This window comes from Lissotriton helveticus (assembly GCF_964261635.1).
Source record: "Lissotriton helveticus chromosome 1_1 unlocalized genomic scaffold, aLisHel1.1 SUPER_1_unloc_3, whole genome shotgun sequence".
Taxonomy (NCBI): domain Eukaryota; kingdom Metazoa; phylum Chordata; class Amphibia; order Caudata; family Salamandridae; genus Lissotriton; species Lissotriton helveticus.
Genome location: NW_027611670.1, coordinates 683,636 through 696,879, shown reverse-complemented (window position 1 = coordinate 696,879; position 13,244 = coordinate 683,636). Strand labels below are relative to the sequence as shown.

The 13,244-nt window shown below is 58.2% G+C and overlaps 1 protein-coding gene across 1 annotated transcript in view; it reads right to left on the bottom strand.

Annotated features, from left to right (window-relative positions):
- The window catches only part of LOC144805846 (uncharacterized), a 278,766-nt gene extending 267,455 nt beyond the window's left edge, over window positions 1–11,311 (bottom strand). Inside the window, exon 1 of the mRNA XM_078672324.1 lies at window positions 11,181–11,311. The gene's annotated coding sequence lies outside the window, so the exon portion shown is untranslated. The remainder of the gene's footprint in view (window positions 1–11,180) is intronic.
- Between the last annotated feature and the right edge of the window lie 1,933 nt (window positions 11,312–13,244).

Here is a 13,244-nt window from a genome sequence, read left to right as displayed (position 1 = left end):
AGGTCAAGTGCTGTGGACGTTCTTTGTTCCCCAGCTCCTTTCCAGACAGGGAGGCAAGGGCATGGCCCAGTTTGAAAATTACTTCTATTCGAATAGATACTTTAAGCAGAATGAAAACAGTGCTTCTTCAGACGCCTACAAGGCTCACGTCATCAAAAGAAACGTATGATCTACAAGTCGCAAGGACGACTGCAGAGATACATACATTATTATCAACTAATTCCCCCGTACATTTCGCGGAAATCCTAAGCGAAATCTTAAATATTTCTGATACCACTGGGGTCTCAAAGGTATTTAAGACAGTATTTTCGATGGCATTAACACCATTCAAAGCCATACTGGGTATTTTTCCAGATTTCGTCCATTCGATTTTTGGCGGACTTCCCCTGATCCTGGGACTAATTGCAGGAATCCTATTCCTAGTCCTTATTTTTCGTTATGGCAACCCATGTCACAGATCAAACTCTCGCGACAATGGAAGATACGATCCTAGCCATTGGATACCGGGACCGGATATCAAAAATCCTGGGACTCTCCCGGCTTAGAGACCTGAACATGACTTGGTTTCTATAATTTCGACCAATGTGGCAAAGGTGTGTTTTACCTGTACTAAGGTGTCTGCTATGCGGAGAAGAATGCGTGTTAGACACCTGTCTGACGCTACAATCGGATGCGCCAGTGGATGCAGATACACTGTTGGTTCCTACCAAGGTTCACGCTTTGTGCTGCCCTCAAAGGCTGCCAATCCTGATGACGGCATTCCTGGAATCTTCACCACTACGATTGAAGAGTAGTGAAGTTCAAGATGAAAGCAACATCGAACAGGTACGACCTTCTGTCAGCAATGCAAATCAGAATGTCAATGGAGACAATCATGCGCACGAATGCATGGTTACCCCTATTTCCGACTTAGTGGAACTTTCCCATGAAGCTGTTGACAGTTTTTTCGAAAGCCTGAATGATATGATGTTCTCTCCGGAACAGAAATAGAGACTTTTGAGTAAACTCGCACACGGCGTTCCCTGAATTCGGCCTTCAACTTTAAAAATAAAGTCACATGAACAATTACAATCCAGTTCACGGACAGCGATTTTTTCAGCAAGCCCTTAAAATATTTTTCTATATATTTTTTTTCCCGGGACACTGATCTTCTGCTTAAAGTAAGAAACTATTCCTAGAGAACTAAGATTTCTATTTTTAGATACTTTATATAGACTTTAGCTGCCCGCTGGTATGTTCACAAATATTTTATTATGTGATGAAATGGTCTCGAACTTCCTTTCTGTATAGCCATATTAAGAGCCATTTCATGTGTATTTCTCATATACCAAAAAGCAATAATGCATAAAAATGCGTGGTTACTTTTGCATTTAATTCATAGCTTAAGTGCATACAATATATATGACTGCAATTTTTCAGTATATTTGAAAATTTCGAAATGCATTTATGTATTTTGGGGTGGTAAGGTATACACTATACTCTATAGTATGTTGTACTATGTTATACTATGCATAGATTAGTAGATATGACCATAGTTAGCGTGGAGTGGGTGTCGTGTATTTCTATAGGTTCTGAATCAGTCCCCCTATTCCTGACCCTATTCTGGTTAAACTAACTAGCTAGTTAACTAACAGTCAGCCCATGAGGCAAGAAATCCCCCATGATGCAGATACCGTTATCTGACGCAGTCACACTACGGCACAGGAACGTGTTATCTGATTAGGTCATAACGCTTGAGATCTAATTAGACAAGCGACATTCCTCCAGCCCCTGATAAGGCATACGACGTTCTCATAACAAATCAAACCTATGACAACCTGGATAATCCGTGCGGCCATTGTTTTGATTTCACAGAGAACTTTAGTAAAGAATGTGCTAACGAGCAAGTCGTATGACATCTTTATTGACGTACCTATGTCCATCCTTACGTCAATCCCGGCACCTTTAAGGTATAAATATTGCCGACCTTGCCCTATGCAAACACACGCGTGGTGACAAGACGGAGCAGCCATACTTGCCGAAGCCGAGAGCAGAAGCAGACCCCGCTGGCAGCAGCCCCGCCTTCCTGACGCGCTGAGAGACGCGCTGCTATCTCAAGCCGAGAGACCCAGCACCGGCGCTTCCGGGTAGCCCTCTCAGGCAGCCTGGAATATCGAGAGCAGAGAAAGAGATACCATTCCTCATTCATCCTAACTTCCAGGTACAGAACTGAATAACCCCTCACAGAGAATTCTTTAGTTATTCACTTGGCAAAAACAAACTTAACTTAAACTGTAACTTTCTATTCCCGCCCACGCATTAGACTTAGGTCAGGTACACGGGGTAGGCGTATTTAGAAACACCAGTTGAGTACGTTTAGTCAAATGTATATGTGTATGTAAATATATCTTAATCATTTTAAACATCATATGGCTCAGAAACCATATCCATGTTTTTACAGTATTATTTTATACTATTGCTTTTAATGTATGCACTTTACTTAACTATAAGTATTGCAATAATATCGATCCATTTCTCTTGTACGAGAAAAGAGACTGATCAATAAATAACACCTTTTTATTGAACACGCCCGTCTCTTCCTTTTCTCTACATTCTGATGAGACTAAGAATGCACGTATTGACTGAGTAAAATAAATTGCCTTGTGCTCACACGACTCTTGAGATTGACTCTTGATTAGGGGAGAGCAAAGTTGTCATGTTCTATGGTTGTCAGAAACTAAATCCCTTCTTGTCTAATCAGGGAAGTTAATCCTTCCTTGAACATTCGAGAAAGTTTCTAGCGAACTCTGAGCTTAGCTGGCAATCCCAAAAATTAAGTCTAGTATCGACAGTAGTAGACCTAGTTAACGTCTGGCCTAGGCCTTTACTGCTGTAGGTACTATTCCAATGCGCAGAGCCTATTGGGAAAATAGGAGCTACACTACAAGGAGCCCCGATAGAAGAGCCCAGCTCAGCCCCAGAGGCCCCCGGATAGAAGAGCCCAGCTCAGCCCAAGGGGCCCCAGATAAAAGAGCCCCGATCAACCCCAGAGGCCCCCGGATAGAAGAGCCCAGCTCAGCCCCAGGGGCCCCTGGATAGAAGAGCCCAGCTCAATCCCAGAGGCCCCGGATAGAAGAGCCCAGCTCAACCCCAGGGGCCCCGGGAATGAAGAGCCCAGCTCAGCCCCAGGGGCTCCGGACAGAAGAGCCCATCTCAGCCCCAGGGGCCCCCTGGGTGCAACCCAGACCCCCCCCAGAGGCCCCCAGATAGAAGAGCCCAGCTCAGCCCCCAGGGCCCCCGGATAGAAGAGCCCAGCTCAGCCCCGGGGGCCCCCGATCAAAGAGCCCAGCTCATCCCCAGGGGACCCCAGATAGAACTTGTAAACTTGCAGATTTATAGAGCGCGAATTGTTGCCCGGAAGAAGAAGAGCCCAACTCAACCCCAGGGGCCCCCAGATAGAAGAGCCCAGCTCAGTCCCAAGGGCCCCCGGATAGAAGAGTATAGCTCAGCCCCAGGGGCCCCCAGATAGAAGAGCCCAGCTCAGCCCCAAGGTCCCCCGGATAGACGAGTATAGCTCAGACCCAGGGGCCCCCGGATAGAAGAGCCCTGGGGTCCTGGATAGAAGAGCCCAGCTCAGCACCAGATAGCAGAGTCCAGCCCTCCCCAGGGGCCCCCGGAGAGAATAGCCAGCTCAGCCCCAGGGACCCTGGATAGAAGAGCCCAGCTCAGCCCCTCAGGAGCCCCCAGATAGAAGAGCCCAGCTCAGCCCCCCCCTGGAGCCTAAGGATAGAAGAGTCCAGCTCAGACACAGGGGCCCCTGGATAGAAGAGCCCAGCTCAGCCCAAGGGGCCCCGGATAGAAGAGCCCAGCTCAGCCCCAGGATAGAAGAGCCCAGCTCAGCCCCCAAGGGGCCCCCGGATAGAAGAGCCCAGCTCAGCCCCAGGGGCCTGGGATAGAAGAGCCCAGCTCAGCCCCAAGGGGCCGCCGGATAGAAGAGCTCAGCTCAGCCAAGGGGAACCCGGAGAGAAGAGCCCAGCTCAACCTCAGGGGCCCCGGGAATGAAGAGCCCAGCTCAGCCCCAGGATAGAAGAGCCCAGCTCAGCCCCCAAGGGGCCCCCGGATAGAAGAGCCCAGCTCAGCCCCAGGGGCCTGGGATAGAAGAGCCCAGCTCAGCCCCAGGGGCCGCCGGATAGAAGAGCCCAGCTCAGCCCAAGGGGCCCCGTATAGAAGAGCCCAGCTCAACCCCAGGGGCCCCCAGATAGAAGAGCCCAGCTCAGCCCCAAGGGACCCCGGATAGAAGAGTACAGCTCAGCCCCAGGGGCCCCCGGATAGAAGAGCCCAGCTCAGCCCCCGAGGCCCCCGGATAGAAGAGCCCAGCTCAGCCCCAGGGGCCCCAGATAGAAGGGCCCAGCTCAGCCCCAGGGGCCCTGGATAGAAGAGCCCAGTTCGGCCCCAGGAGCCCCGATAGAAGAGCCCAGCTCAGCCCCAGAGGCTCCCGGATAGAAGAGCCCAGCTCAGCCCAATGGGCCCCAGATAAAAGAGAACCGATCAACCCCAGAGGCCCCCGGATAGAAGAGCCCAGCTCAGCCCCAGGGGCCCCTGGATAGAAGAGCCCAGCTCAACCCCAGGGGCCCCGGATAGAAGAGCCCAGCTCAACCCGAGGGGCCCCGGGAATGAAGAGCCCAGCTCAGCCCCAGGGGCTCCGGACAGAAGAGCCCATCTCAGCCCCAGGGGCCCCCTGGGTGCAGCCCAGACCCCCCCAGAGGCCCCCAGATAGAAGAGCCCAGCTCAGCCCCAAGGGCCCCTGGATAGAAGGGCCCAGCTCAGCCCCGGGGGCCCCCGATCAAAGAGCCCAGCTCATCCCCAGGGGCCCCCAGATAGAACTTGTAAACTTGCAGATTTATAGAGCGCGAATTGTTGCCCGGAAGAAGAAGAGCCCATCTCAGCCCCAGGGGCCCCCTGGGTGCAGCCCAGACCCCCCCAGAGGCCCCCAGATAGAAGAGCCCAGCTCAGCCCCCAGGGCCCCCGGATAGAAGAGCCCAGCTCAGCCCCGGGGGCCCCCGATCGAAGAGCCCAGCTCATCCCCAGCGGCCCCCAGATAGAAGAGCTCAACTCAACCCCAGGGGCCCCCAGATAGAAGAGCCCAGCTCAGCCCCAAGGGACCCCGGATAGAAGAGTATAGCTCAGCCCCAGGGGCCCCCGGATAGAAGAGCCCAGCTAAGCCCCCGAGGCCCCGGATAGAAGAGCCCAGCTCAGCCCCAGGGGCCCCAGATAGAAGGGCCCAGCTCAGCCCCAGGGGCCCTGGATAGAAGAGCCCAGTTCGGCCCCAGGAGCCCCGATAGAAGAGCCCAGCTCAGCCCCAGAGGCCCCCGGATAGAAGAGCCCAGCTCAGCCCAAGGGGCCCCAGATAAAAGAGAACCGATCAACCCCAGAGGCCCCCGGATAGAAGAGCCCAGCTCAGCCCCAGGGGCCCCTGGATAGAAGAGCCCAGCTCAACCCCAGGGGCCCCGGATAGAAGAGCCCAGCTCAACCCCAGGGGCCCCGGGAATGAAGAGCCCAGCTCAGCCCCAGGGGCTCCGGACAGAAGAGTCCATCTCAGCCCCAGGGGCCCCCTGGGTGCAGCCCAGACCCCCCCAGAGGCCCCCAGATAGAAGAGCCCAGCTCAGCCCCTAGGGCCCCTGGATAGAAGGGCCCAGCTCAGCCCCGGGGGCCCCCGATCAAAGAGCCCAGCTCATCCCCAGGGGCCCCCAGATAGAACTTGTAAACTTGCAGATTTATAGAGCGCGAATTGTTGCCCGGAAGAAGAAGAGCCCAACTCAACCCCATGGGCCCCCAGATAGAAGAGCCCAGCTCAGCCCCAAGGGCCCCCGGATAGAAGAGTATAGCTCAGACCCAGGGGCCCCCGGATAGAAGAGCCCTGGGGTCCTGGATAGAAGAGCCCAGCTCAGCACCAGATAGCAGAGTCCAGCCCTCCCCAGGGGCCCCCGGAGAGAATAGACCAGCTCAGCCCCAGGTGCCCTGGATAGAAGAGCCCAGCTCAGCCCCTCAGGGGCCCCCAGATAGAAGAGCCCAGCTCAGCCCCCCCCCTGGAGCCTAAGGATAAAAGAGTCCAGCTCAGACACAGAGGCCCCTGGATAGAAGAGCCCAGCTCAGCCCAAGGGGCCCCGGATAGAAGAGCCCAGCTCAGCCCCAGGATAGAAGAGCCCAGCTCAGCCCCCAAGGGGCCCCCGGATAGAAGAGCCCAGCTCAGCCCCAGGGGCCTGGGATAGAAGAGCCCAGCTCAGCCCCAAGGGGCCGCCGGATAGAAGAGCCCAGCTCAGCCAAGGGGCCCCGGATAGAAGAGCCCAGCTCAACCTCAGGGGCCCCGGGAATGAAGAGCCCAGCTCAGCCCCAGGATAGAAGAGCCCAGCTCAGCCCCCAAGGGCCCCCTGGATAGAAGAGCCCAGCTCAGCCCCAGGGGCCTGGGATAGAAGAGCCCAGCTCAGCCCCAGGGGCCGCCGGATAGAAGAGCCCAGCTCAGCCCAAGGGGCCCTGGATAGAAGAGCCCAGCTCAACCCCAGGGGCCCCCAGATAAAAGAGACCAGCTCAGCCCCAAGGGACCCCGGATAGAAGAGTATAGCTCAGCCCCAGGGGCCCCCGGATAGAAGAGCCCAGCTCAGCCCCCGAGGCCCCCGGATAGAAGAGCCCAGCTCAGCCCCAGGGGCCCCAGATAGAAGGGCCCAGCTCAGCCCCAGGGGCCCTGGATAGAAGAGCCCAGTTCGGCCCCAGGAGCCACGATAGAAGAGCCCAGCTCAGCCCCAGAGGCCCCCGGATAGAAGAGCCCAGCTCAGCCCAAGGGGCCCCAGATAAAAGAGCCCCGATCAACCCCAGAGGCCCCCGGATAGAAGAGCCCAGCTCAGTCCCAGGGGCCCCTGGATAGAAGAGCCCAGCTCAACCCCAGGGGCCCCGGATAGAAGATCCCAGCTGAACCCCAGGGGCCCCGGGAATGAAGAGCCCAGCTCAGCCCCAGGGGCTCCGGACAGAAGAGCCCATCTCAGCCCCAGGGGCCCCCTGGGTGCAGCCCAGACCCCCCCCCAGAGGCCCCCAGATAGAAGAGCCCAGCTCAGCCCCCAGGGCCCCCGGATAGAAGAGCCCAGCTCAGCCCCGGGGGCCCCCGATCAAAGAGCCCAGCTCATCCCCAGGGGCCCCCAGATAGAACTTGTAAACTTGCAGATTTATAGAGCGCAAATTGTTGCCCGGAAGAAGAAGAGCCCAACTCAACCCCAGGGGCCCCCAGATAGAAGAGCCCAGCTCAGCCCCAAGGGCCCCCGGATAGAAGAGTATAGCTCAGCCCCAGGGGCCCCCAGATAGAAGAGCCCAGCTCAGCCCCAAGGGCCCCCGGATAGAAGAGTATAGCTCAGACCCAGGGGCCCCCGGATAGAAGAGCCCTGGGGTCCTGGATAGAAGAGCCCAGCTCAGCACCAGATAGCAGAGTCCAGCCCTCCCCAGGGGCCCCCGGAGAGAATAGACCAGCTCAGCCCCAGGGGCCCTGGATAGAAGAGCCCAGCTCAGCCCATCAGGGGCCCCCAGATAGAAGAGCCCAGCTCAGCCCCCCCTGGAGCCTAAGGATAGAAGAGTCCAGCTCAGACACAGGGGCCCCTGGATAGAAGAGCCCAGCTCAGCCCAAGGGCCCCCGGATAGAAGAGCCCAGCTCAGCCCCAGGGGCCTCGGAGAGAAGAGCCCAGCTCAGCCCCAGGGGCCGCCGAATAGAAGAGCCCAGCTCAGCCCAAGGGGCCCGGATAGAAGAGCCCAGCTCAACCCCAGGGGCCCCGGGAATGAAGAGCCCAGCTCAGCCCCAGGATAGAAGAGCCCAGCTCAGCCCCCAAGGGGCCCCCGGGTAGAAGAGCCCAGCTCAGCCCCAGGGGCCTGGGATAGAAGAGCTCAGCTCAGCCCCAGGGGCGCCGGATAGAAGAGCCCAGCTCAGCCCAAGGGGCCCCGGATAGAATAGCCCAGCTCAACCCCAGGGGCCCCCAGATAGAAGATCCGAGCTCAGCCCCAAGGGACCCCGGATAGAAGAATATAGCTCAGCCCCAGGGGCCCCGGATAGAAGAGACCAGCTCAGCCCCCGAGGCCCCCGGATAGATGAGCCCAGCTCAGCCCCAGGGGCCTCAGATAGAAGGGCCCAGCTCAGCCCCAGGGGCCCTGGATAGAAGAGCCCAGTTCGGCCCAGGAGCCCCGATAGAAGAGCCCAGCTCAGCCCCAGAGGCCCCCGGATAGAAGAGCCCAGCTCAGCCCAAGGGGCCCCAGATAAAAGAGCCCAGCTCAACCCCAGAGGCCCCGGATAGAAGAGCCCAGCTCAACCCCAGGGGCCCCGGGAATGAAGAGCCCAGCTCAGCTCCAGGGGCTCCGGACAGAAGAGCCCATCTCAGCCCCAGGGGCCCCCTGGGTGCAACCCAGACCCCCCCAGAGGCCCCCAGATAGAAGAGCCCAGCTCAGCCCCCAGGGCCCCCGGATAGAAGAGCCCAGCTCAGCCCCGGGGGCCCCCGATCAAAGAGCCCAGCTCATCCCCAGGGGCCCCCAGATAGAACTTGTAAACTTGCAGATTTATAGAGCGCGAATTGTTGCCCGGAAGAAGAAGAGCCCAACTCCACCCCAGGGGCCCCCAGATAGAAGAGCCCAGCTCAGTCCCAAGGGCCCCCGGATAGAAGAGTATAGCTCAGCCCCAGGGGCCCCCAGATAGAAGAGCCCAGCTCAGCCCCAAGGGCCCCCGGATAGATGAGTATAGCTCAGACCCAGGGGCCCCCGGATAGAAGAGCCCTGGGGTCCTGGATAGAAGAGCCCAGCTCAGCACCAGATAGCAGAGTCCAGCCCTTCCCAGGGGCCCCCGGAGAGAATAGACCAGCTCAGCCCCCCCCTGGAGCCTAAGGATAGAAGAGTCCAGCTCAGACACAGGGGCCCCTGGATAGAAGAGCCCAGCTCAGCCCAAGGGGCCCCGGATAGAAGAGCCCAGCTCTGCCCCAGGATAGAAGAGCCCAGCTCAGCCCCCAAGGGGCCCCCGGATAGAAGAGCCCAGCTCAGCCCCAGGGGCCTGGGATAGAAGAGCCCAGCTCAGCCCAAGGGGCCCCGGATGGAAGAGCCCAGCTCAACCCCAGGGGCCCCGGGAATGAAGAGCCCAGCTCAGCCCCAGGGACTCCAGACAGAAGAGCCCATCTCAGCCCCAGGGGCCCCCTGGGTGCAGCCCAGACCCCCCCCAGACCCCCCCCAGAGGCCCCCAGATAGAAGAGCCCAGCTCAGCCCCCAGGGCCCCCGGATAGAAGAGCCCAGCTCAGCTCCGGGGGCCCCCAATCAAAGAGCCCAGCTCATCCCCAGGGGCCCCCAGATAAAAAAGCCCAACTCAACCCCAGGGGCCCCCAGATAGAAGAGCCCAGCTCAGCCCCAAGGGCCCCCCGGATAGAAGAGTATAGCTCAGCCCCAGGGGCCCCCGGATAGAAGAGCCCAGCTCAGCCCCAAGGGCCCCCGGATAGAAGAGTATAGCTCAGACCCAGGGGCCCCTGGATGGAAGAGCCCTGGGGTCCTGGATAGAAGAGCCCAGCTCAGCACCAGATAGCAGAGTCCAGCCCTCCCCAGGGGCCCCCGGAGAGAATAGACCAGCTCAGCTCCAGGGGCCCTGGATAGAAGAGCCCAGCTCAGCCCCTCAGGGGCCCCCAGATAGAAGAGCCCAGCTCAGCCCCCCCTGGAGCCTAAGGATAGAAGAGTCCAGCTCAGCCCCAGGGGACCCTGGATAGAAGAGCCCAGCTCAGCCCAAGGGGCCCCAGATAGAAGAGACCAGCTCAGCCCCAGGATAGAAGAGCCCAGCTCAGCCCCCAAGGGGCCCCCGGATAGAAGAGCCCAGCTCAGCCCCAGGGGCCTGGGATAGAAGAGCCCAGCTCAGCCCCAGGGGCCGCCGGATAGAAGAGCCCAGCTCAGCCCAAGGGGCCCCGGATAGAAGCACCCAGCTCAGCCTCAGGGCCCCCGAATATAAGAGCCCAGTACAACCCCAAGGGCCCCTGGATAGAGGAGCCCAGCTCAGCCCCAGGGCCCCCGGATAGAAGAGCCCAGCTCAGCCCCCCAGGAGCCCCGGGATAGAAGAGCCCATCTCAGCCCCAGGGGCCCCTGGATAGAAGAGCCCAGCTCAGCCCCAGGGGCTCCAGATGGAAGAGCAAAGCTCAGCCCCCGGGGCCCCTGGATAGAAGAGCCCAGCTCAGCCCCAGAGGCCCCCGGATAGAAGGCCCCAGGTCAGCCCAGGAGTCCCCAGATAGAAGAGCCCAGCTCAGCCCCCAGGGGCCCTGGATAGAATAGCCAGCTCAGCCCCAGCGGCCCCCGGATAAAAGAGCCCAGCTCAGCCCCAGGGGCCCCCGGACAGAAGAGCCCGGCTCAGCACCAGGGGCCCCCAGATAGAAGCACCCAACTCAGCCCCAGGGGCCCCGGGATAGAAGAGCCCAGCTCAGCCACAGGGCCCCCGGATAGAAGAGCCCATCTCAGCCCCAGGGGCCCCCGGATAGAAGAGCCCAGCTCAGTCCTGGGGCCCCGGATAGAAGAGCCCAGCTCAGCCCCAGGGGCCCCAGATAGAAGAGCCAGCTCAGCCCCGGGGACCCCCTGATAGAAGAGCCCAGCTCAGCCCCAGGGGCACCCAGATAGAAGAGCCCAGCTCAGCACCAGGATCCCCCATATAGAAGAGCCCAGCTCAGCCCCAGGGGCCCCAGATGGTAGAGCCAGCTCAGCCCCAGGGACCCCCTGATAGAAGAGCCCAGCTCAGCCCCAGGGGCACCCAGATAGAAGAGCCCAGCTCAGCCCCCCAGGAGCCCCGGGATAGAAGAGCCCATCTCAGCCCCAGGGGCCCCTGGATAGAAGAGCCCAGCTCAGCCCCAGGGGCTCCAGATGGAAGAGCAAAGCTCAGCCCCCGGGGCCCCTGGATAGAAGAGCCCAGCTCAGCCCCAGAGGCCCCCGGATAGAAGGCCCCAGGTCAGCCCAGGGGTCCCCAGATAGAAGAGCCCAGCTCAGCCCCCAGGGGCCCCAGATAGAAGAGCCCAGGTCAGCCACAGGGGCTCCCCTAGAAGGGCCCAGCTCAGCCCCAGGGGCCCCGGATAGAAGAGCCCAGCTCAGCCCAGCTCCTGCAGAGATTCCCTCCAGGATTATTCAGTCTATTTCTACAAACACAGCAGATGGTGCTGACAATCTCCTACCTGAGCGGAGACTTGTGTAGACATGTCCAGGCTCTCTCCTCCCCCTGGGGTCTGGGGGTGGGAGGTGCGGATCTGGGGTTTGAGGGGGGTCTGCAGATGGAGGTACCTGCACAGAGAGACAATGGTTCCTTCCTCCTCTGCTGCAGGCTGCAAACACCAGGGGAGGCTGGAAGTGATGTCACCGCAGCTGCTGGTGCTGTCTCTGCCGCCGCTGACCCGGAAGAGGAAACCCTTATCCCTTTCATCCAATGTGCAGCTCAGTGGGTTTCATCAGCAGGTGAGGAGCGGCCTCTGTTGGCCGCTGTTGGAACCGCCGCTTCCAGTCTTTAGGAGTGAATTGGAAATAGCCTGAATTTCATTAATTATATTTAAGAAACTGCTAGAATTAAACTGGACAATGTTTTCTATTTTTCCTGTTTCTGTGGGTAATTCTTTATATTTGGTAGGACTGTGTGTATTCAAACAACTTTCCGACTCTGCACCAAATTAAGTTTTACATTTGTCTGCTTTGTTTACCCGCTCACTACCTTCAAAGGTTCACTTATAAAATAAACAAACAAGTAGATTACAGTCTCAATAACTTCATAAGACAGAACAATCAGATTTGACTGTCACAGATTTCTCCCTCAGTGGATGGTGTCATGACAATGAGTGAACAGTCCACAGATTCCTCACAGTGAAGCAAGATGCACCGCAGTGCACAGATCCCTCACAGTGCAGTAAGATGCGCCACAGTGCACAGATCGCTCACAGTGCAGCAAGATGCTCCACAGTGCACAGATCCCTCGCATAGCAGCAAGATGCACCACAGTGCACAGATCCCTCATAGTGCAGCAAGATGCACCACAGTGCACAGATCCCTCACAGTGCATCAAGATGCACCACAGTGCACAGATCCCTCACAGAGCAGCAAGATGCACCACAGTGCACAGATCCCTCATAGTGCAGCAAGATGCACAACAGTGCACAGATCCCTCACAGTGCAGCACAATGCAACACAGTGCACAGATCCCTCACAGTGCAGCACGATGCACAACAGTGCACAGATCCCTCACAGTGCAGCACGATGCACAACAGTGCACAGATCCCTCACAGTGCAGCAAGAAGCACCACAGTGCACAGATCCCACACAGTGCAGCAAGATGCACCACAGTTCACAGATCCCTCACAGTTCAGCACGATGCACCACAGTGTACAGATCCCTCACAGTGCAGCAAGATGCACCACAGTCCTCAGATCCCTCACAGTGCAGTAAGAATGCACCGCAGTGCACAGATCCCTCACAGTGCAGCAAGATGCACCACAGTGCACAGATCCCTCACAGTTCATCAAGATGCTTCACAGTGCACAGATCCCTCACAGAGCAGCAAGATGCGCCACAGTGCACAGATCCCTCACAGTGCAGTAAGAATGCACCGCAGTGCACAGATCCCTCACAGTGCAGCAAGATGCACCACAGTGCACAGATCCCTCACAGTGCAGCAAGATCCACCACAGTGCACAGATCCCTCACAATGCAGCAATATGCACCACAGTGCACAGATCCCTCACAGTGCAGCAAGATGCAGTGCAGTGCACAGATTTCCCACAGTGCAGCAAGATGCACCACAGTGCACAGATCCCTCAAAGTGCAGTAAGAATGCACCGCAGTGCACATATTCCTAACAGTGCATTAAGATGCAGCGCACATACCTCTAATAGTGCATTAAGATGCAGTGCACAGATCCCCTCTTTAACACACATGATTCCCACAAACACCCCCAGGGCCAGAAGGAAAACCCCCCAGGGCCCCCGGATAGAAGAGCCCAGCTCAGCTAGTTCTTCTATCCAGGAGCCCCTGGATAGAAAAACCCAGCTCAGCCCCAGGGGTCCCCGGATAGAAGAGACCAGCTCAACACCAGGGGCCCCAGATAGAAGAGCTCAGCTCAGCCCCCCCCTGGGGCCGGTGGATAGAAGAGCCCAGCTCAGCCCCAGGGGCCCCCGGATAGAAGAGCCCTGCTCAGCCCCAGGATCCCCGGATAGAAGAGCCCAGCTCAGCCCCAGGGCCCCTGGATAGAAGAGCCC